This window comes from Protopterus annectens, chromosome 2.part0 (assembly GCF_019279795.1).
Source record: "Protopterus annectens isolate FY-2018-M chromosome 2.part0, PAN1.0, whole genome shotgun sequence".
Classification (NCBI taxonomy): domain Eukaryota; kingdom Metazoa; phylum Chordata; order Ceratodontiformes; family Protopteridae; genus Protopterus; species Protopterus annectens.
This window is the reverse complement of record NC_056728.1, coordinates 545469023-545491055: the sequence shown is the minus strand read 5'-3', so window position 1 is coordinate 545491055 and position 22033 is coordinate 545469023.

Sequence of the window (22033 nt, the reverse complement as noted above, 5' to 3'; positions counted from 1 at the left end):
GGCCCATCCTCTCTCCAGCTTACTATATGCCTCTCCCATCTTTACAAGCCTAAGAAGAAAACAGATCTAGCTAAGCTAGAAGCCTGCTACAATAAAATCACAAAATTCACCTCCAACTAACACATAACTCACCACTGCACTGTCTTACAGCAACTGAAATGGCTAGAATTGCCCCACCACCTAAGATACACTCAACTTACCTTTGCACATAGACTCATCCACCAGCCTGATAAAATTACCTCCCATCAACTTATGCTTCAACCTTATGCTATTAATCATAATCTCCAATCCTCCACAAAATCCTTAATACAAGTCTTCAAGTCCTACAATAAAGCTGGTCACTGTTTCTAGTTTAACTACATCTCCAAAAATGGAATTCCATCCCTCAGACAACTTTAACAACTGGCAACCCATCTTACTTCAAAAAAACTCCTAAAAGACTTCCTAGGTAACAACTGGATCTGCTCTTGTCTTTATTAATATCTTCCACCTGCTCTTTCACTCATCTCTCTCTCGCTCTCTACATCTGTCTCTACTTATTCCATCTCTGTATATCCACACATGGCAAATTAATATCGCCTCCTTTCTTCTCACTCCCTCCTGTATCTTTCTTCAGTCACAGCTGTCTTTTTTTCCTAACTTGTCTGTCCCTTCTATTCCCTCAGCTTATACTCCTTGTTCTACATCTCTATGCATTATATCCATTTCTAGAGCTTTTCTCCCTAGACTCTGCTGAAAACGAGCTCTCATCCAGTCAGACTATACCAGTATACAAAAGTAAAATAAATAAATAATAAATAAAATTACAGAATTTATGACTACTGTTTTAGTGAGAGCATAATAGTCATTGGATACAGAAAACACATGTGCTAACTGTGGAGAACAAGAGGTACAAGCACTCTTGCACCACTGCCATCAATATTGGAAAATGCAACAAAGTATTTAGCATGAGCTTTGATTCCCACCACTGACACCTGTTACAATACAAAGGGTGATTAGCCATAAAGGTAGATGTCTTGGGTAATAGTCAAGTCCTGTACAGCCAGATAAGCTCCATTATGCCCAGCTACAGATATGTGTTAAAACACTGCCCACCAGGATTTTACCTATCTCAGATCAAATCCAGTGCCTTTCATTACAATCTTACCAAGGGTGCTGGAACCATAGAGCTAGCAGCAATCTCTTCATTAGTTGCGGATCCCTTTAATGTGGAATTATTTAGATGACTTTTACTTCTACAGAGATTGTGCATATTTACTGATATTGGTGGATTGTAATGACAGAAGTCTGAGTAGACTTTTATGATGGAGATGTTCTAAATTGGGCAGTTTTGTCATTATTGATTCACAAATTGTTTCATTGCTTACTGGAAAAATGTTCAAAACAATAAATTTAAAACACGCTCTAACAAATATAATTTAATACAATTAGGAAGGTGAATCAAGGAATGCATACATGTATGCATTGCCCTAAAAATGTGTAAGGAGCGTATGGTTTGAAAAAAGCCCAGAGGTAAGCTTAGTCCTCCCCTGGTCAGATGCAAAATGAATGTGGATTTTCATGCTGTTTCAATGAGTGTGAGTTTCAAGGCAGAGAAGTTTACTTCGTAACTACAAGATTGCTTTTGTGTTTCTTTCTCAGTTTGTTTGGTTCTTGTTTGTTGTATTTGGAGTCTGTTCTTAGCAATGAGCTTGGCAGTTACGTCCCCGCAAGGATCTTTGTTTTCTCAAATGGATGGCAATGATGGTAGTTTACCTGCTAACACGAACATGGCTGATGAGGCGAATGCCGAGGGTAACCTAACGGTTCTTCTGAGATTGGTTATGAGCCGTATTGATAATTTGACTCAAAGAATGAATGTTTTGCAAACGGCTGGTGTACCTGTTCCTTTAAGAGATTTTTCTTCTGGTTTACTTGCATCAACCCACGTTGGTGGACAGGTTTCAAAGTCGGCTGACGCAATACGTTCTACTCCACTCCACCATGAAGATTCTGCGTCCAACAGCTCAGAATCTCTTATTCAGGCTGGGCAAGGGTCGGGGACGCAGTCATTGAGCAACGGCATACAGAGGGATTGTGTTGTTGGTTCTAACACAAATGTTTGCCCCACGATTGTTGGCTTTTTAAGCCATACCAATTTTTTCAACAATGAGGCTGGTACATCCGAGCCGGAAACAAACGAAAGTACCGTAAGTAATATTACGAACTTGATTTGTACATTTGATCAGAAACTTTTCAAGTGCAGGAAACTGCAGCTTGAAATATCTTATTTTCAAGAGTGTTTAATGAAAAAACTGGTTCCTAAGGGTTTGCGGCAATGGCGTTTCCCGGTGGGGCTCATTGAAGGGTCCCAATTTCATAAGGACCTATTAGCCCTGTTTGATAAACAGGGCTTTGAGTTTATGAACATGCTTATTGTCCAGTACCAAGAGGACATTGACAGCTTAAAGCTTGAACTTGAGGGGCTTGAAAATAATATCAAGACTGATGTGGACTTTGTAAGATATAAGTACAATTATCTTCGTATTTTTTCTAGCATTGAGGCCACAATGTTGAAGCTAACAAACATTAAGAAGAAAAAGATAGCTAGAGATGTTCAAGAATATCACGCTAACAAAGCGCACCCTCGTCCACCACCTGTATTTAATAGGTCACAGGACACAAGTAGTATGTGTTATACTGGTATGGGTTTGTCTGAAGGGGTTGACAATGAGTATAGTGGGCCAAATAGTGACAATAATGAGGAAGCTTTGCCCCTTCATCGCAGTGAAAGATTATTTAATAATAATGTGAGAGACAACAACAAAAACAATGCGGTTGGTAATAGTTCATATGCCCAAGGGTCTGTGGAAGTCAATGACCAAAACCCTCACAACCAACAGGGTTTTCCCAGAAACAAAAAAGCTGGACAAACAAAGAGTTAGGGGAGGAACAATCAGACCAATTACAGGAATCGAAGAACACAGCGCAAGAGATGACGGCACATTTTAGAGATCCAGTGATTATTGTTGATTCTAAAGGTGACTTTAAAATATACAGTTTCACATCATTCAGTATTGATTCCGATTTGGTGGAATTTTTTTCAAGGGGTTTATCCTTGGTGCCTGACTCACATTTTGATATGGCTAGAACCATTATTGACCTCAAGATGTATGTAAGAAAATTGAATTTAAAGGTGTTGATGGGTGATAAGGGTTTCAACGAGGGACCATTTAAGGTATCTAGTGTCTTTAACCCTCCACTGCATGAAACATTACACTTATTTGAGAAAATGTGTGAATATGACTTAAGAGCCTTGGAAGCTAATAAATTTTTAGCTTATAGAAAGGGAGTCAACATCACTAAATATCAACGTGAATTTATTGCAATGTTGCAGAAATGCAACATCAGGGTTATGAAGCCCGATAAGAGGGGGGGGGGGTCTTGTTTTTATGGATTACTTCCTTTATGTTGAGAAAATGTTATCATTGTTGGATTCCGACTCCTATGGGGTAGTAAGCAATAATGAGGTTAACATAGCCTATGCTAAGATCAGAGGAACCATAGAAGATTTATTTTTGGAAAGAGTCATTGACATGGAGTTGTACCAATATTTGAATGTGGTAGCGCCTAGGTTACCAGTCTTATTTGGTATTCCCAAAATTCATAAATCTTTATCAAACCCCCCTTTTCGGCCGATTGTTGACGGTCGTGACTCCATAACCTTTGCATGTGCAAAATTTATAGATAGTATTTTAAGACCATTAATTAGTAATGAGCCCCAGATTTGTAAGGACTCTTGGAGTTTTCTCCGGAATATCAATGATATCCCCTTTGATATCAATTTTTGTTTTTTAACTATTGATATTAAAGATTTATACACTGTGATACCACAGGATTTGGGAATCCATTGGGTTCGTGAGTTCATGCAAGACAGGAAGATAGATGACAACATCATTTACCTGGTTGAGACCCTTTTAGAAGTTGTTTTAAACAACAATTTCATGCTGTTTAATGGAAAAATTTTCTTACAGAAATCTGGGGTGGCAATGGGATCGCCCTGTGGTGGCAGTTTTGCCAATTGTGTTTTGGCCCATTGGGAAAGGACATTCTTATTTACCAATGAACATTTTGTTAATAACGTCGCCTGGTACACTAGGTACCAGGACAATATGTTCTTAGTTTGGAAATCAGCACCTGCTGAAGTTCCAATGTTTTTGGAAAGTATTTCCAGATCAACTAACTTTTTGGAATTTACATATGAGTTACAGGAAACAAGTATCAATTATTTGGATATTCTTCTGATTAAAAACATGGTTAACATGAGATACAAGAGTGTCATTTATCGAAAGCCCACATATTCCAATGCCTTCCTCCATTTTACCAGCTGCCACCCTAGCCACCAAAAGAAAGCAGTTGTGAAGGGGCAGATGGTTAGGGCGGCAAGGATGGTTTCTGACTCGAATGATTTCATGATGGAATGTGAACATTTATGTGAAATGTTCATTAATAGGGGATATCCACCTTTTTTGGTTTTGGACATCAAAAAAGAAGTGACATACAAGAGGAATTTTGGGGTGTACACACAGATTTTGTCAGGGGATAGTGGCCCTTCGAATGAGGACCACACTTTTAACATCACCACACACGATAGTAGTACATGTAATGGTTTTTATAGTACTAGTTTTTTGTGCACCTTCAGTGTGGATCATTTAGAGATACGGAGATTGCTCAATAAGAACTGGGCTTTGTTGATGGAGGACACCCATTTAAGTAGTAAATTGGGTGATGGTCCAAAAATCACATATAGGAGGGGGAATAATCTGAAATTTTTGCTTGAGGTCAAACCTCAAGGTAGTACTAATAATAACAACAACCTTTCCTCTGGGATTACAAAGTGCGGGGCATGTAGACAATGTAAGTTTATATGCACTGACTCGATGGTTAAAATCAGGAATCAAATGTTTAAAGTAAGGGGAAAATTTAGTTGTGAAACCAACAGTGTGGTTTACGTGGCCTTGTGTCAGAAATGCGCTGCTTTTTATATAGGTAAAATCGAAAGGAAGTTAAAGCAGCGCATTTATGAACATATATATGCAATTAACAAGCATGATTCTAACAATGCTCTTGCAAGACACATAATAAATTTTCCTGAACACTCTTTTAAATTTACCATCCTTACAAAAAGAAATGTTGGGATTCGGGGTGGTCCATGGCAGACTAGATTAGAAATGGATGAACTTATTTGGCAAATACGCATGACTGCTTACATGTATCCGGGTTTGAATGATCATGTTTCCATTGCTTGTTTTTTAAAATATTATTCTATGAAAAGGTGAAACCATGGTCCTTTTATCTGTATATTTAAGTTTTATTTTTATTTTTATTTTTTACCTTTTATTTTTATAAAGTTATTTTAGCACAATTTAAATGTGCTTAGTTATGTAACATACGTTGGTGGAATGATGAATGAAATGAATGATATTTTATTCAGTTTTTGAATTTTAACAACGGACAGAATGCAGTGTTATTTAATTTTAGGATTTTTGATAATAATTTTGTTGCAATTGGTTAATTAAGTATTAATTAATTGTTTGATTGCTACCCTATATAAGGATAGCAAGAAATGTTGCCATTTTTTTGTCTGAGGAAGGAGGGGCACTGGTCTCTCCGAAAGCATTTGCTAATAAAACGGATTTTATATCATTACAGCTTGGGATCGTAACTACAAGATTGCTTTTGTGTTTCTTTTTTACTGCTCATGTTAAGTCTGTTTTCATTGCAAGATTGTATTGTTTGTTTAGAAAATGGCTATTAGTGCTTGTGTTATTTTATTTCAGTATCTGTAATCATTGTAAAAGTAAATAAGAAACAGTATGCACATTGACAGGTTTGAATGGGGTTTATGGTAATTGAGGAGAAATAGCCAAGTACTGGAACACTCGAGTGGCTGGGGAGGGGGCTGCTGCTAGAGCGGTAAAAGGTTGCTGCAGAAGGGGCTGCTCTGGGGGAGCCCAGTCTATTACCCTGACTAGGGACCCATTTAACCATGATCTAGCTCTGGTATTTTGCACTGTTATTTACTATAAAATGCTCAGAAGTTGGAATGAAACAACAAAATGTCAATTGTAAAAAAAAATAATAAACACTTTCTTTCTGTGTTTGACAATAAAGGAAAGAAAGCGGTTATTATTTTTTTACAACTGACATTTTGTTGTTTCATTCCAACTTCTAATAGTTTATGGTTTTCATTGTTATTTTGAAAGCAGTCATTTTGTTGAACATGTCAGTGCAGTTCTGTGGATTGTGAACCTCAAGTTACCTCTACAAAGAGACAATGGAGTCCCCCAGAGTTTGGTACTAAGGCTTTTTCTGTTTGTCATACACATCTCAAAAATAAAAGGAAATATCAAAGGGCTTTGGCCGACTATGTTTGAGATGACTGCAAGCTAGGAGCAGCTATTGAATTACCAAATGACTTAACCATCATGCAGAAAGGTTTGTCCCAAACAATAACTGATGCCAGAATCATGAATTGAATCTAAACTCCAAAAAATATATTACTGTAACCTTTAGGAAGTCTTCTACTCCAGGAAACTGCTAAATTGACAATACCCCATGAGAACTGGCCCGGCTGTTTGGCATTTGGGAACTTGTGTATGTACAGTGACCTAACTTTTGACCAACATGTGCCCAGAGTCATAAAGTCTTTCTATATTGCACAGCTTATAAACAAATTGATTGTGACTAGATCTTGAGATGTTATTGTCCCCCTTTACAAAGCCCTCATTAGGTCAATCATTTTGTATAATGCCCATTTTGGCATGTATCTGTCTTGACCCATGCGACAACTGGAATACCCACATAGATACCTTACTAAAAGGATACAAGTCTTAAACAATATGTCTTGCGTGGACCACATCAAAGATTTTCACTATACTCAGTATCCTACAGAGTGCTTGGAGGTGACCTGTATCTGGCATACAAGGCATCCCCCCACCGAATACTGATGAACCTACTGAACATCAGCAAGTTAAATGGAATCATAAATACTCAGTCAAGGTATCCAAACTGAATGTTGTGGAGAGACAGTTATATGATCAATGAGGCTACCACTGTTCCAGAACAGACTATCCATTCAAGTAAAACAAAGCTCATCCCTGTCCATATTAAAACACAACTTGGATCTAAGGATGGATAATAAAAAATGTCCTCCAGGATTGCCTCTCATGTCACTAATGGATAGAGGTAGTTCCTAAATGCTGCATCCCTTACATGGGTCCCCACAAATTATCTATGGTATAATCACAGTTATTCTCACTAGAGCTAATATACAATTATCAGCCATGAAATAGGTAAGACCAATCAGGAAATGTCAATTCAAGTACCAGCAGGGAAGCTATATTGCGGTAGTAAATATTTTTAAAAATTGCCCTTTTTAGATCACTAAGTGCCCCTCTCACCCTCTGCCCCCCCCCAGCCTTCAACAGTAACTGATGCTTGTCTAATCTGTTTTGTACAAACAGACACACACACACACACACACACACACACACGGGCGCGCGCGCGCGCACACGCACACACACACACACACACACACACACACACACACACACACACACACACACACACACACACACACACGCACACACACACTCACTCATACAATATTATCAGAATGCAGTAAATTGTGATTAGCTACCACCAAATCCCATGATCCCAAGCTTTAACGCATGCCGCCACCTGCTGACAAAACAAAGCTACACCTTGTTGTTCATGCTTAAAATAAGCAACATTTTAAAAATATTTTTATTAAACAATTTTCAATAAAACAACAAGAACAGATGGCAATTAATAATAATAATAATAATAATAATAATAATAATAATAATAATAATAGCCACATCAGTGAACTGTAACAGTGAGACATAGCATTGTAAAAACACCCAATAACAAATATTTACAACACATGAGATCTTAAAAGATCTGTTAAAATATGTCTTAAAAAGTGATGTCTCTCTCTCTTATGTTTAAAGTATGATGTGACGACAGGAATAAAGAGGGCAGGAATAGTGTAAAAAGGGTGTTAAAAGTGAAAGACAGTGATTATAAAATGAAAAGTAAGTTAATAAATACGATTTAAAATGTTCATCTATACTTCTTTCAAGTGAGGTTTTGATTTAATATTTTAGGTAATATTTTACAAACCTTCAAGTATTTCATGGCAATGTTCTGGAATTCTTTTCAGGAAACTGATTGGAGATTAGGGCATTTTCTTGCAATATAAAATTTAATTAAAATAAAATTAGTTAATAGTACCCTTAATCTTAATGAGTCAAGATCAGTTAGTAGGATATGTAAGATAGCTAATACCATAAATTATGGAGATCTGCTTATTTATATTACATGTAGAGCAGTGAGGAGAGAAATTTTTGTAAAGCTGAGTTTTTCTTATGGGGTGAGATAGGCATTATGTACTATCATGAACTGTGTGGATTTTTTAAGGAATAAGTTAATGATTAGTTGACTAGGATTTAGCTAGTTTAATTTTAAATTAGGTGTAGTATTTTTGTCATAATTTACTCATGTTACAGAAAAGTAAGTTTTATTAAAATTTTCATTAATAACCATTTTTTAAGTTTTGGAGATTGGCTTATCCGACTATATATCAGACTATAACATTTTAATTGGTTTATTATATTTAATAATTTTATTTGTATAGTTATAACAAAGGGTAAAGCCAGATTTTAAAAGCTGAAATGGCAGTGAATATCTTGAAGCAGTTTTTACTCTAAGGATGATTAGCAAACAAAGTGGTATACAAGTAAAATGCATAATCCCTTACCAATAAATTAACCATTAGGTACAAATATTTAACAAAAAAAAATAATAATTTTACCTGAATTAAACAGGTTAAATAATTTATTTTCCAAATACATATGCAAACACTTTTCATTAAGAACTAACAATAAAACATTTAAAATTATAAAATATGATAAAAAAATCTAAGATTTAAACTAAAATTGATTGCCCTCTTACTAAACGATGTATGGTTCCTTACTTTTTCTGATACCTTAGTCTAAAATAAAAACCTTGAAACTCTTGCAGGAAGGACTTCTGTACCAAGTGTATCTTTTAGCAGCAGTGGCAGATAATGCAAAGGACTACATTTGTAAGCTATTCATAAGCTACTTCCTCTGCCCAGAGTAAAGGGTTTAATTTCTTCCACCTTCATGTGCTTCTGTGCAACTCTGAGTAAGTCACTTAACTATAGAGTTCTCCCAAGTCACCCCTGAAATTTGATAATGTCTTCATAGTGCTTACTTAGTCAACAAAAAAGGTATAATGCTAGTAGTAGTAGTAGTAATAATAATAATTTGATTGTGTCTTTCGGCTTTTCCCGGTTAGGGGTCGCCACAGCGGAACTCCGGTCCGCTAATGATTGGCAGTAGAGTTTTACGTGCTGGCTTGCCGGGCCTAACGCACAACCTTCAATGAAGGAACTCCCGTTCACGCATGTCGCCACACAGAAGACGCTCCAAACTGAGGATCGAACGGGCAACGTCTAACTGTGAGGCGACAACGCTACTGCAGCACCACCACCGCAGTCTAATAACAATAATAATAATAATAATAATAATAATAATAATAATAATAATAATAATAATAGCAGACAGTCTTTGTGTGTATAAGTTTCCATGCAAGACTCCCCATGTCTTTAGTTTCAGTTCAGGAGATGCCTTTCCCATTGTTGGTCATTACATGTCTAAAGGGATATATATATGATTCAGCAAGCCAGAGTCCAAATAATAAAATAACATATTTTATTTACATATTTACCTTTGTTTGTTTGTTAATCAGGTAGGTGAGTAGGTCATTGGAACCTTTTCAGTCATGACCCATGTGCAAGACCATAAAGCACATAATTTAAATGCATTCAACACATAGTTTAATATCGGAATATGCAACATACAACATAAAGATATAGATGGTGTAATAAACACTTCAGGCATATGTATCTAGTTTTAAAATAAAATAAATCAAGTATTATTTAAAGAACATTGTAGAAGGCATTGTTGAAGACAGTGTAGTAAATATTTTATGTAACTGTACTTTGTCTTATATGATATCAAGGTAAGTGAAGGTACCCTGTAGAAGGCTTTGTGAATGTCACTGAGTTGTAATAAATATTTCATTTAAATTGGGAGAAATTATGAGTCATGTGGAGTGAGGGATGAGAAAGAAAGGGCAAAAGAAAAAAAAGCTATTTACATGTTTACATATATGACATATCGGTTTAAATTTGTATATGTACTTTATTGCAAATCAATGGGTCTAAAAATCATGATTTGAAATGAATACAATAAAGTTAAAAGGAATCAACCTTTTGACTATATTACATGAGAATTTATAGGCTTCTTTTATTGGTCAAACACCTTTTTTCTTTTTCTGAAAATTCTATTTCTTATAATTTTTCTAATGTTTTGATGAAATTGGTTCCATGCTTCCCAAATGTATCTCACAAGTTTTGATATTCAAGATTATTTTAAGAGGACATATGTAGGCTTAAGCTTGGGTGGTCAAGCATTTACAGATCTCCTTTGTATATTAGAGACATAGGTGCCTGATCAGGGGTAAATTTCCCATTTTTCATCTACTGGTTCAATTTACACTTGAACTGATTTAGGGAAGAGTTCTGCATCACATGGCTGGGAAGCCTGTGCCAGAGAAGGGGTACTTCTGAGATAAATTCCTGTCCTTCCAAAATTTCCTATTTTTATCACAGAAGAGATTTAGGTCTCTAGATTGGATAATTATGATAATATTTGTTTAGCAGATATGCAGCAGGTCCATCAGAGTGGGATCTGAGCATGCCATGTAGGCAAGGCAGAGATCACCTACCAGTTGTCTGTAGGAGACAAAGTACAGGGATAGGGCTTTGAAGTGATCTGTCTAGAAAATGTTGTTTACTCCCTGTATTCTTTTTGTGAGGAACCTCTGTGGACATTACAGGTGTTGCATGTGCCTGGTCAGGTACATACTGAGGGGGGCGTTGTCCTCAATGGTTGCCTTAATGAGAGACAGTCACAATGGAATGATAACATCCATGGACTGAAGTGTCATACCCTTGTTTACAAGTTGTGCAGCATACAATTATTTTTTACCATCCTCGACACATGATGATCAAACGAGAAGTTACTGTCTACAATGCATTATGAAATCAATGACTACTGGCTTGACTCTTAGGGTTGTTTAATCAGTGTGGTAGTTTCCAGGGGTAGCCAACTTCCCAAAGGATACTATTATGCATTCCTTAGCAGTGGGATTTAGAGTGTGTTTCTGGCACCAGTTACTTGTCTGTGTTAGGCCTTCTTGGAAGGTATTTGGGTCTTTGGAGATTTTAGTGACTGTACCTAGTTAGCAATTTTCTGGAAACCTGGTGAGCCAGAGGCCTTTTACACTGGTCTTGATTTCAGAGAAGTAGATACCAAAGAGAAACATCATGCTTTGAGGGACACCACTAGTGACCAGTCTCTTTGTGGAGATGGACTCCACTAGTCTAATTTTGTGTGTCCTATTTGTGAGCCAGCTGGATATCCAGCAGGTGACATAGGGTTTAAACCTATTTTTTTTGTTTGTCTACAATACTTGAGTGAGGTATTGTATTGAATGCCTTAATCAGGTCAAGGTAGGCAGCATGCACCATTTTGCCCTCATCCATTGCTTTGGTGACCTTCTCCAAAAAGTCCACTAGGTTGAGTAGGCATGACCTGGCCTTGATGAAACCAAGTTGGTTGGACTAAGTGTCTGAATATTTCCTATGTCAAAGAGAGCAATGTGAAAGAGAGGCAGTTACGTGTAATTATAAGGTTAAACAAATATGTAGGGTTGAGGGAGTAATTTGTAAACTCCATTTGCATCATACTTAAATCTGGATTACTAGTGAGGCTGACAAAATAAATGGTTTGTTATATGCAGGCTAAAGCACACATTAAGGAGTACTTTTGGTCCAACATTTACAGAAGATTCAAAGAATATAATAGTTTAGTCTAGAATCTCAGACAGATAGATCTACTGGCAAAACATTTGATCCACATACTTTAATGCTCAAATAGAAAAGGGTGTGAAATCAGGTATAATATTGCACCGATGCATTGATTTTTTAAAAGATTCACTATGTGGAGATATCCACTGGGCCACAGATACTGAGCATATTATTGAAGTGTTTCCACTGGATCTAATCCTCTGGTGGGGGCAGGGTGTGGGAGCAAAGCATGATGCATACTACTAGGTTTATGCATGCTGCTGTCACTGGTTGCTATTGCCCTCCCAACGAACTAGGGAATGGTTATCTTTCCTCTAGCTTCAGCTCAATAATCTCTATGTCCCTATCAGACCCCTCCTAGAAAGCAAGTTTGTTTTGTATGACTTGTGCTGGAGAATCAGCAAATGCATGCCAGAGATAATGAGGAAAGAATGGACCAGCAGTTTACAGATGAGGCTAAGGCACACTTCTGGTGCTCTGTGAAGGAGGGGGGTGGTTCAAACCAATCACTTCTATCATAAGACTGTGGTACAAAAGACCAATGCTTCCAAGGGGGTGCATAACTGCAGGAAATGAAGAAACTCTGAAAGTGAGAGAAGTGACTGACATCAGAAGATCAGCTCATTGTGAAGTGTGCTAGAAAGAATGAGGTTTTACAATGAACCAACTTATTTGAAGTAAAGTTTTGAGGTTGACTGAAGAGCAACAGGAGTCTTAATTATGACATCTAACAAAGTGTTTCTGTTTTTTCTCTGCATTTTCTCTGACTGGGTGGACCATGCTCCTAGAAATATCTGGCCTAGAAGGTTCTGCCCTCACTACTCTACTGAGCATACATCACAGTCAGAATCCTGAAGGTTAATAGAGAAACATCATGTATTCTTCATGTATTATTATTTCCAAAGATCAGGTCTGTACTGCTTGCTATTTATAGGACAATATATATATATATATATATATATATATATATATATATATATATATATATCTATATATATATATATATATTTTTTTTTTTTTTTTTTTTTTTCACTACACTGTATAAAGCTGTTTTCCTTGTCACTGTGGGGCCTATAGAGCTTTTACAATGCAAAAGCATTTCTCACAACATGCAAAACATTGTATACATTTCTGCTTTATTATGCATCACATACCTTTTTGGAAGCACTAATTTGTTCTATATATCTTTTGAAACATTTGGGCTACTTTATTTTTGAATTATTTTCACATACTTACTGAGATATTTACAGAAATATGAAAGCATGTGCTTAATTGTATAATTATCAATATAAATAACACTGAATATCTCTCATGATAAGCAACTTACAGTGCAAATATCAAAGACAGTTTTTTCTAACAAAGTCTAAGGTTTACCTGATGTCATGCAACATTACTAATTCACTTAGTTTTTGAAATTTTATAGTTAACTATGAACGCTTGTGCCTTGTTTTCTTAACATGATTAAGCTAAACCATCTAAAGCCTCAACAGGTCATGGTCTTAAAAGAGAAAGTGCCCCAAGTTTAAAATGCATACTAAACAGTCTTTTACAATGAGCAAGCCCCCAGTAGTCCCCAACGTGTGGACAAGCCCCATAGCCCTGATCTCTAATTATACCATCTCTCAGGTCACACAGACTTGGAGAATAGGGAAAATTAGGAAAACCAAAAACAAAGTGCAGCTTCTTACTCTTCTACAAGTCCACAGTGCAAGCAATGTACCATCTAGTAGTCCATCTATAGCAAAACGTTCACAACAGGATAGTTGCCACCTTCCTGTTTTGACAGTTTTATACTCACTGTTTCAGGATGCAGCAACATGCAGGGTTCCCTTAGTAGCTTTTCATATTTATCTACTCCACACCTGTGAACCTGTGAAAGCTTTTTGCAACTTATTTGTTACTTGTTCACTCTCTCCAAAAGTATGGGCTCTCTGACAAGAAAAAGACTCATTTATTATCTCCTCACACAAGTGTCATTGGAAATAAATAGAACCTCCTGAGTGTGAATGTTATTTGTGAATAAAAAACTTACATAGAAGTGGGAAGCTGCAGCCAAAACACCCTAACTCCCACCCACTCCTCATATATATATATATATATATATATATATATATATATATGTATATATATATATATATATATATATATATATATATATATATATATATATATATATACCAGCTGCGAGACTGCTGTGGCAGCGTGCTGTCCGGTTCAGTTCTCAGCTAGAGCATCTTCTGCGTGGAGACATGCGTGAATGGGCGTTCCTTCGTTGAAGGTTGTGCATCAGGGCTGGTAACTCGGCACGTAAAAATCAACTGCAATCATTAGCGGACCGGAGTTCCGCTGTGGTGACCCCTAACCGGGAAAAGCCGAAAGACACAACAACAACCAGCTGCGAGACTGCATCATCACAAGATGAGGGGAAATCCCTGTTTTGCTGTCAATTTATTTTCCTGAGAAGAAGTTAGCAGGTCGAATACTGGAGATCACATAGTGAGTATCGATCACCCAGTGCTTGAGACAGAAGCCAGGCTCTCAGAATATATGATAAAAAAATACATGGATTTTATGCTGCCTGATAACTGTACACCTAGGTGTGGAACATACAGCCTTGCTGAACTTTAAAACATAAAACATCACTGACTTTACTTTATTTGAAATTTAATTTAATTATCTCATTAATGTGGGTGGCACAGTGAACAGTGTTGTCTCCTAACAGCAACAGGTTCCCTGGTTCGATTCTTTGTTGGGGTCCTTCTGTGTGGCGTCTGTATGCCCTCCATGGGTTTCCTTTAGGTACTTTTGTTGCTCCCCCATTTCAAAGACATGTGGTAGGTAGCTTGGACACTCTAAATTGGGGTCTATATTACTACATAGAAACTTCAGTTCTCCGAATATCAAAATGTTGACACGTAAACAGCGAAATAGAAGCACGAATGGGCACTTCCGCAAATTTTTTCACGGGGAGAAAATTTGCTTGGCTGTTATCAAAAATCTGCCCTTTTCACCAAAGTAGAGCAATCTTAGAATTGGTATATTTAGTTAGGGTGTGTGTGGTGGGCCTCTACCTGATTAGGATTTGAAAGTTTGTTTTTCTGTTGGTCAGCCAAGCAAATTTTTTTTTCCCTGTGAAAAAATTTGCAGAAGTAGCCATTTGTACTATTCGAATTTCGCTGTTTCAGTGTTGATGTTTTGGTATTCGGAGAAATGAAGTTTTGATGAGGTAATATAGACCCCTAAATTGGCCATAGGTGTGAGAGTGTATGAGTGTGGTGTGGAAGAATTACAACAGCAGGACTAGCCACTCGGTGGTGTAAACCATGGCTCTAAATGGTTGCCACTTGTGAAGTGACATCCTGGCCCCATGTGCAAAAATGGGAAAAGGAGTCACGGAAAGATAGATCCATGTGTTTATCATGCCAATGAATATGTCTTCCTGGAAGGCATATAGCTGCTATGGAAAGTGTTATGTATATAAACAGCTCAGAGTAGCCTAGTCATTCAGCATGCTTTTGGAAAGAGGAAAAAAAATCTCATGAATCAGAAAAAAGGCAAAATTCAAGAATAAGGTGCAGTCTATATACAGAATGTGTTTTAAGGTTGCTAAATTATCAGTCATGCAATGTTTTTAAAAGTGCCTCAAAAAATACATTTATGGACAGTGCATCCTAATATACCAAGTAATAGATCTGCATTTTACAATTTTGAAATTTGAATACATATAATTCAGATCAGTTGATTTTAAATTTGTAGACCCACAAAGGAAAACAATGATGGCAGATGGAAGTTGGATAACTTAAACCTGCCCCTTACATAATTTCAGGCCTCCAAAGTTTCAGTAATGAGAAAACTAACATTTGAGAAATAATAATTATTGAAATATGCAGCTTCAGAATAAGTATGAAGCAGTATGTCACAGACACACAGCAGGTCTGTAGCCGTGCTATGACCTAAAGGGTGTTGGTAAAATCAAACTTAATATACAGTTAGTGAGAAAACAGAATTGAAAATACTAGTCTCTTTAACATCAGTCTGCCTAGTGTGTGATTGGTGTACCATTTGCAAACATTTGGAGTTTCCAGGTATTTCACAGGCAGAGTGACTGCTTCTCGCAACACTGGATGGATTGACTTGTCATGAAATAAGTATAGCTTTGAAGACCACAATTTGTAGTGTACACAGCCATACTTTATAAGTGCCAGAAACAATATGAGCTTTATGCAATGACGGCTGTGATGTACATTTTTACTGACTCAGAATGCAATTTGTCCTGCAAGGCCGATGGTTTAGAGATTCTATTTTAGCTGTGTACACAGAAATAAAACTGCTAATATTTATAAAACTGCATATTTTAAAACGAGATAAAATGGCATGAGATTTTCATTCTGCTTGTCTCATATATAAAATTTATAGCAGCGACTACCTCAAACAACATTTCAGAAATGGACTAGGGGATACTTCAAAATGAAGCTGCAATCTTTGCCAAGGTTTATTGCTTGATATGTCACTGTTGTAAATGAATTTTCCAAGTTGGTATATTTATACTTTACTCTAACACTTCATGTATCTTGAGATACTGCTCAACTCGGGCCAGTGAGACTCCGTGCTGATCTTCTATCTTCCAGACCTCAGCTGTCATTTCTAAAATAACTGAACATTTTTAAGGAGGATGTGAATTAAGTGCTGTGCTATAAGAACTTTTCATTATTAATGGTGTTCCATGACTGAATTGAAAGTCTGCTACTGTACCCCAAGGGGTTGATTAATTTAGCAGTCACACAGATTTTGATTAAAATGGAATGAAAAGTCTGTGACATGCAGTCTATTTATCAGTTATTATGATATTAAAATGTTCTAGTAATTGCAGGACCTAAATTAAGACTTCTCAGCTTAAATGTCACTTCATTTCATTCCTCTGATATCCCAGCATGCAACATAATAATTATTCAAGTGTTGCACAACTCTTTAAATTTCGAGTAGAGAAGAGGCATCTCTAAAAAGAATGAAAAAAAAGAAAGAAAAAAAGACAGAGAAAGAGAGCAGTTTTGTACTATGGTGCATAGATATATATATATATATATATATATATATATATATATATATATATATATATATATATATACTAGCTGAAATACAGTTCCCTTTTAGTAACAGCTTATAAACAATCCAGCATGGCTTACCGATACATTAGTAAATTTTTTGTAAGGTAATCAGGCCAGTATTATTTACTGTTTGCAGATGTCAGAATAATACACTGGGTTTTATGCCAGTAGGGAAAAACATAAATTATTGCTGTTAGTTTAGCAATATTTTGTTTGCCATTGTGAGTAAAATGATTCTCTGTTGTATGATAGTTTGCATGGAAGAGCTTATTCTACTGTCTTACATTTATTTACTTGCTTGCATTTGTTTACTGGAAAACTCCTGCTGGTCAAAACCCTTCTTCACTGGAGTCCTGGATACAAAAGCTCCACAGGGAAGTATATTCCATTACATACATTTTAAGAGAACAGTACAAAACAGCATGATTTACTACATTGAGGATAAGATTACATGTAGGAAGCTTTTGACTGTTATGTCCAGCATTCTCAAGGAATAAAATGGAATCTGCAAATGTTCATCATTAGATCACTGCTGCAGTACTGCAGCTTCATGGGTTGTATCCCGCTTAAGATGTAACAGGCACCTTTTCAGAGCTTAAAAGCACCTTCCACATGCCCAGACCATTGATAGACTGAGCTAGGCAGAGAGAAAATCAGTGGTCTGGGTGCCAAGATCTTTAAAGTTTTCCTGTTGCAGAAGAATGCTCCTCTTGTGGGTAACATTTCTCCATTGCTGGGCAGATGTGTCTCCTTCGGTGGGGGGGGGGGGGGGAGACACTTCCACATTTTTTCTGTGACTGAAGCAGTACTTTTTTGTCAAGGAATGGTTTAGTTTTAGCTATTTGTTATCTTTTTGGGATTGTCATATGACATTTCTAGTGGTTGAAGCAGTGTGGTTCTTCTTGCTGTTTTGTCCTGTGTGGGTATAGGAGAACCATTCTTGTCAGTCTCCAAGGAAGGAATGGGGAATACTTAACCAGATTAAGATGCCTGTTCCCCAGGGTGATATCCCTGTCTCTAATCCTTTAGGTAGAAAAGTTGTATTGGGCTTAGCTGAGACCTTAGTTCAGGCTCTTAAACTTTTCATGCTTGATCATCTGATAAAAGAAAACGGAATTCTTCAGTTTCTGACAATTCTCAGTGTGCTGATCAAGACATAAAGTTTGAGGAAACAAATTCAGCCATTTCTCCTCCAGTAAAATGATTCTTGTCTCTGTGGGAAGCACTTATTCTGATTTTCCCTGAAGAATAATATTACTCTTTTGAAACTGTATTTAGGATAAACTAATATTTTCAGTCAGAACAAATTGAAATTCCAATTTCTTTGAAAAAATATGATTTATTGCAACTGGAATTTCCTCAGCCTACTTCTGTTTCCCATGTTTTTCCAACTTTAGAAGATGTTTTAATTACAGTCTGCAGTATGCTCAACAACCAGCCTGAAGCCCCTAAGAAGGCCTATGGACTGTATAAGATTCCTCAATATTGCAGGTAACTTATTTTCTAATCCCAGATCTGACCCTACAGTGCTTTTATGTCAAAGGTTTTTGACAAATATAAGAAAAGTGTGCATTCTTCTCCCAGTCTTATTTTTAGGGTTATTAATTGTAAAGTACACATTTTTGATTGCTTCTTTTGAAAATATGAGGAACATTACTGTTACTTTTCCTTCTTCTGAGGATGCATGTTCTATAAATGCTGTTATTGTTTCTGTTTCTCAAGTAATTAGCATTCTTTGAAGTGTTGTCATGACTGCTGCTGCCTCTGCTAGAAGAACAGCTGCTGGATCTGTCATGAAAGATTTGTATGGTTATGTTCTCAACATTTGCTTGAACATTTAAACATCAACAATTTGAATCCTCCTCTAGATTTGATTTTGAGATTATAGTTGGACATTACGCTCCTGAGATCCTAAAAAATGTGAAGAGAGGAGGAAATTGATTTGAGGGGTGACTCAAGATTTTCCAACTTCTTTCTTCAAGTTTGGTAAAGGTTTCACTCCTAACTCAGGATCCTTTTTTTATAAAAAGCAAATTAATCTGTCTCAACAGTCTACAGCCAAGCAGGTATATATTCATAAAACAAAGGAAAGGGGCCTCTCAGAAACAAGAGCAGTATAACAAGTTTGTATGACTGTGTACAAATTGAGCCCCCCTTGAAATACTTTAATCATTCCTCAGAATCTGGCTCTACCTCCTTCTGCTTGACAAAATATTATCTCAGAAAAACAGAGACTTAAAGTTATCTATCTGGATACAGGTGGCAGAGAGAATCCCTTCCTACTTTTCATGAGATTAAACATTATCCACCAGATCAAACATCTTTATTTCCTTCTGTTATTCAGCATCTGCTGGCTCAGAATGTACTAGAACCTGTTTCTCTTTCAATGAAAGGGAACAGTTTTTATTTAAGAAGGTTTGTGGTACCAAAAATATTTATATATTCTTGGAGACCAGACCTATATGTTTCCTTTTTCAACCAATTTGTGAAAGTCCCAAGATTCAAAATGCAGTCCTTTCACAATTTGTTACTTCTTATTCCCCTCTTTCAGTTTTTTGGCAACTCTAAAGGATTCTTTTAATCATTTTTGTATAGACACAGATTTCAGTTTTTAAGGTTTTCTGTAGCTGGATTATGTATTCCAGGGGTGTTCACAAAGTGACTAGCTGTACTGATAGTCTATTGCAGACCACAGGATATTCAGATTTTTCCTTAATTAAATGACTTGCTCGACTTGCTTATCTTTGCAGAGTATTTCAAAGTATCAGGGCTCTCTCAGCTGGATAAGAGATCTGCTTTGCAGACTGGGTTTCCAGGAGAATGTTCAAAAATCTTGTCTTACTCCATTTCACAAGATTATATTCCTGATGTGTTTCATGGATACATCAGTTCAAAGAGCTTTTCTTCCATGTGAATAAGTAGATCTGTACCTAGATCTATTACTGAGTTTTTCCACATAGTCCAAGACTTCAGCAAGGTAATTTCTCAAGATTTTAAAATCATGACATCTATGATTCTTATGATTACCCTAGCCAGACTCCACATGAGAATTCAGAGGAGCCTGCAATCTCTATGGTCCTAACATCTACACACCCCAACTTTCCAAACTCCAGTTTTTGGATTTATAGAAGGTGAACTTTTGGTGGAGTGACCAGTTGTATCTATCCAGGTCTCTCATCCCCCCTTCAAATTCCAGCAAAGTTCGAAACAAGACATGCCTCAGAATTTGGGGGGGGGGCTCTCTCTTTGGAGGTAAAAGGGCAGGGTCTTTGAAGCAAAAAGAAAGACCAAAACACAAATGTCAGTGATGTTGACAGTAATAAATTCTGCTAACTCTCAATAGATTGTGGTCCTTAGAACCTGTAAAAGCAATCACAACAACACAGTGATGTGGTACATGAAAAAATGGGGGTGGGGGGGCGGTCAGATCTTATCCTGTGTGCAGATTAGCCATGGCAACCTAGGATATAGTAATTCAGCTCATTCTCCCTCTGTAGTTGTGTTACTCTTCATACACATTCTGTCAGCAAAATATTGTGGCAGACAAATTGAGCAGGACCAGGACAAACTCATGCAAATGGAAATTGAATCAGGTGGTCTTCTTGGATATGATCCAGCTGTGGGGGACACCTTAGATATCTGTTCACCTCAACAAATGATTGGCAAAATTCTGCTCCAGGACTCCTTGCTGGAAAACAGATACATTCTTGCTTCCTTGGACATGAATGTTCCTATATACCTTGTCTTTCTGAAGATTCAAAAGGACTGTACAAAGATCATCAGGCTGACTCCCATCTGGCCCAGGCAACAGTGGTTCTCTCTTCTTATAGAAATGGACAAATGCAATTATCACAAGCTTCCTCCCAGACCTCCTACCTACACAAGACAAGGAGTATCTAATGCATCCTGACCCCAGACAACTGCAACTCACTATCTAGGTGTCAAGAAAGGAACCAGCACCCATTCAGGGATAATGTTTCTCTGGTTCTAAATTATTTTTGAAAGTTACTATCTGCTATGAAAATGTTTTTGAAAGGGTTGTTGCTTACCAAGCCTCCTAGGAAACAGGTTGCCCCTCCTTTGGATTTTAAATTTCATGTTAGAAAAACTGTCACTCCATTTTAACCAGCTCATCAGGCTGCCTTAAGGTTTTTAACATAAAAAACAATGTTACTAATTGCTCTTATCCCTGCGAGAACAATTTCTGAGTCACATGCTCTTATGGTGGGTCAGCCTTCTCATTTTCCACAAAGATAGGGGTTCCTTAAAACAAATTCTTCAATTATGCCTAAATTGGAATCAGAGTTTACACTGAGCCAAGATGTCCATCTCAGCATTTTTCTTTCCAGAACCTAAAAATGGGGGAGAAAGGATACTTCACCCCTTGGATGTCCTCACACAGCAACTCAGATAACTTGACAGAGATAAATCTTTAAGGAACTTTTGTTGGATGGGTTTGGCATAATGGTTAAGATCTTCACCTCATGGACAAAAGATAAGGGGTTTGATTCTCATTTGGGGTCATTGGCTAAGCTTAAAATGGCTCTTCAGGCAGTTATCCTAGTATTCTCCAATGATGTTTCATTGTAAGTTTTCTTTTTACATATATATAAAATCATTAAAAATCGCTGAAGACTAAATATATATCCACTGAAAATCTTTTGTTTGCAATGAACTAATAAACAAAAATATTTTAACATAATTTCAAAGTAATAGTACAAGCCAATGTCTAAAGCAATGATGACCTGTTGAGCATGTGGCTCCATACCATAAAGGAATAACATCCTGTCAATGTTTGATTAGGCAGCCAAAGAAGATGTAAGTTACCAGGTATTGCTGACTTGCTCATCCTTGGCAGGAGGGTTGGAAGCTGAAGCCACCACTAGACAGACACCTGGAAACT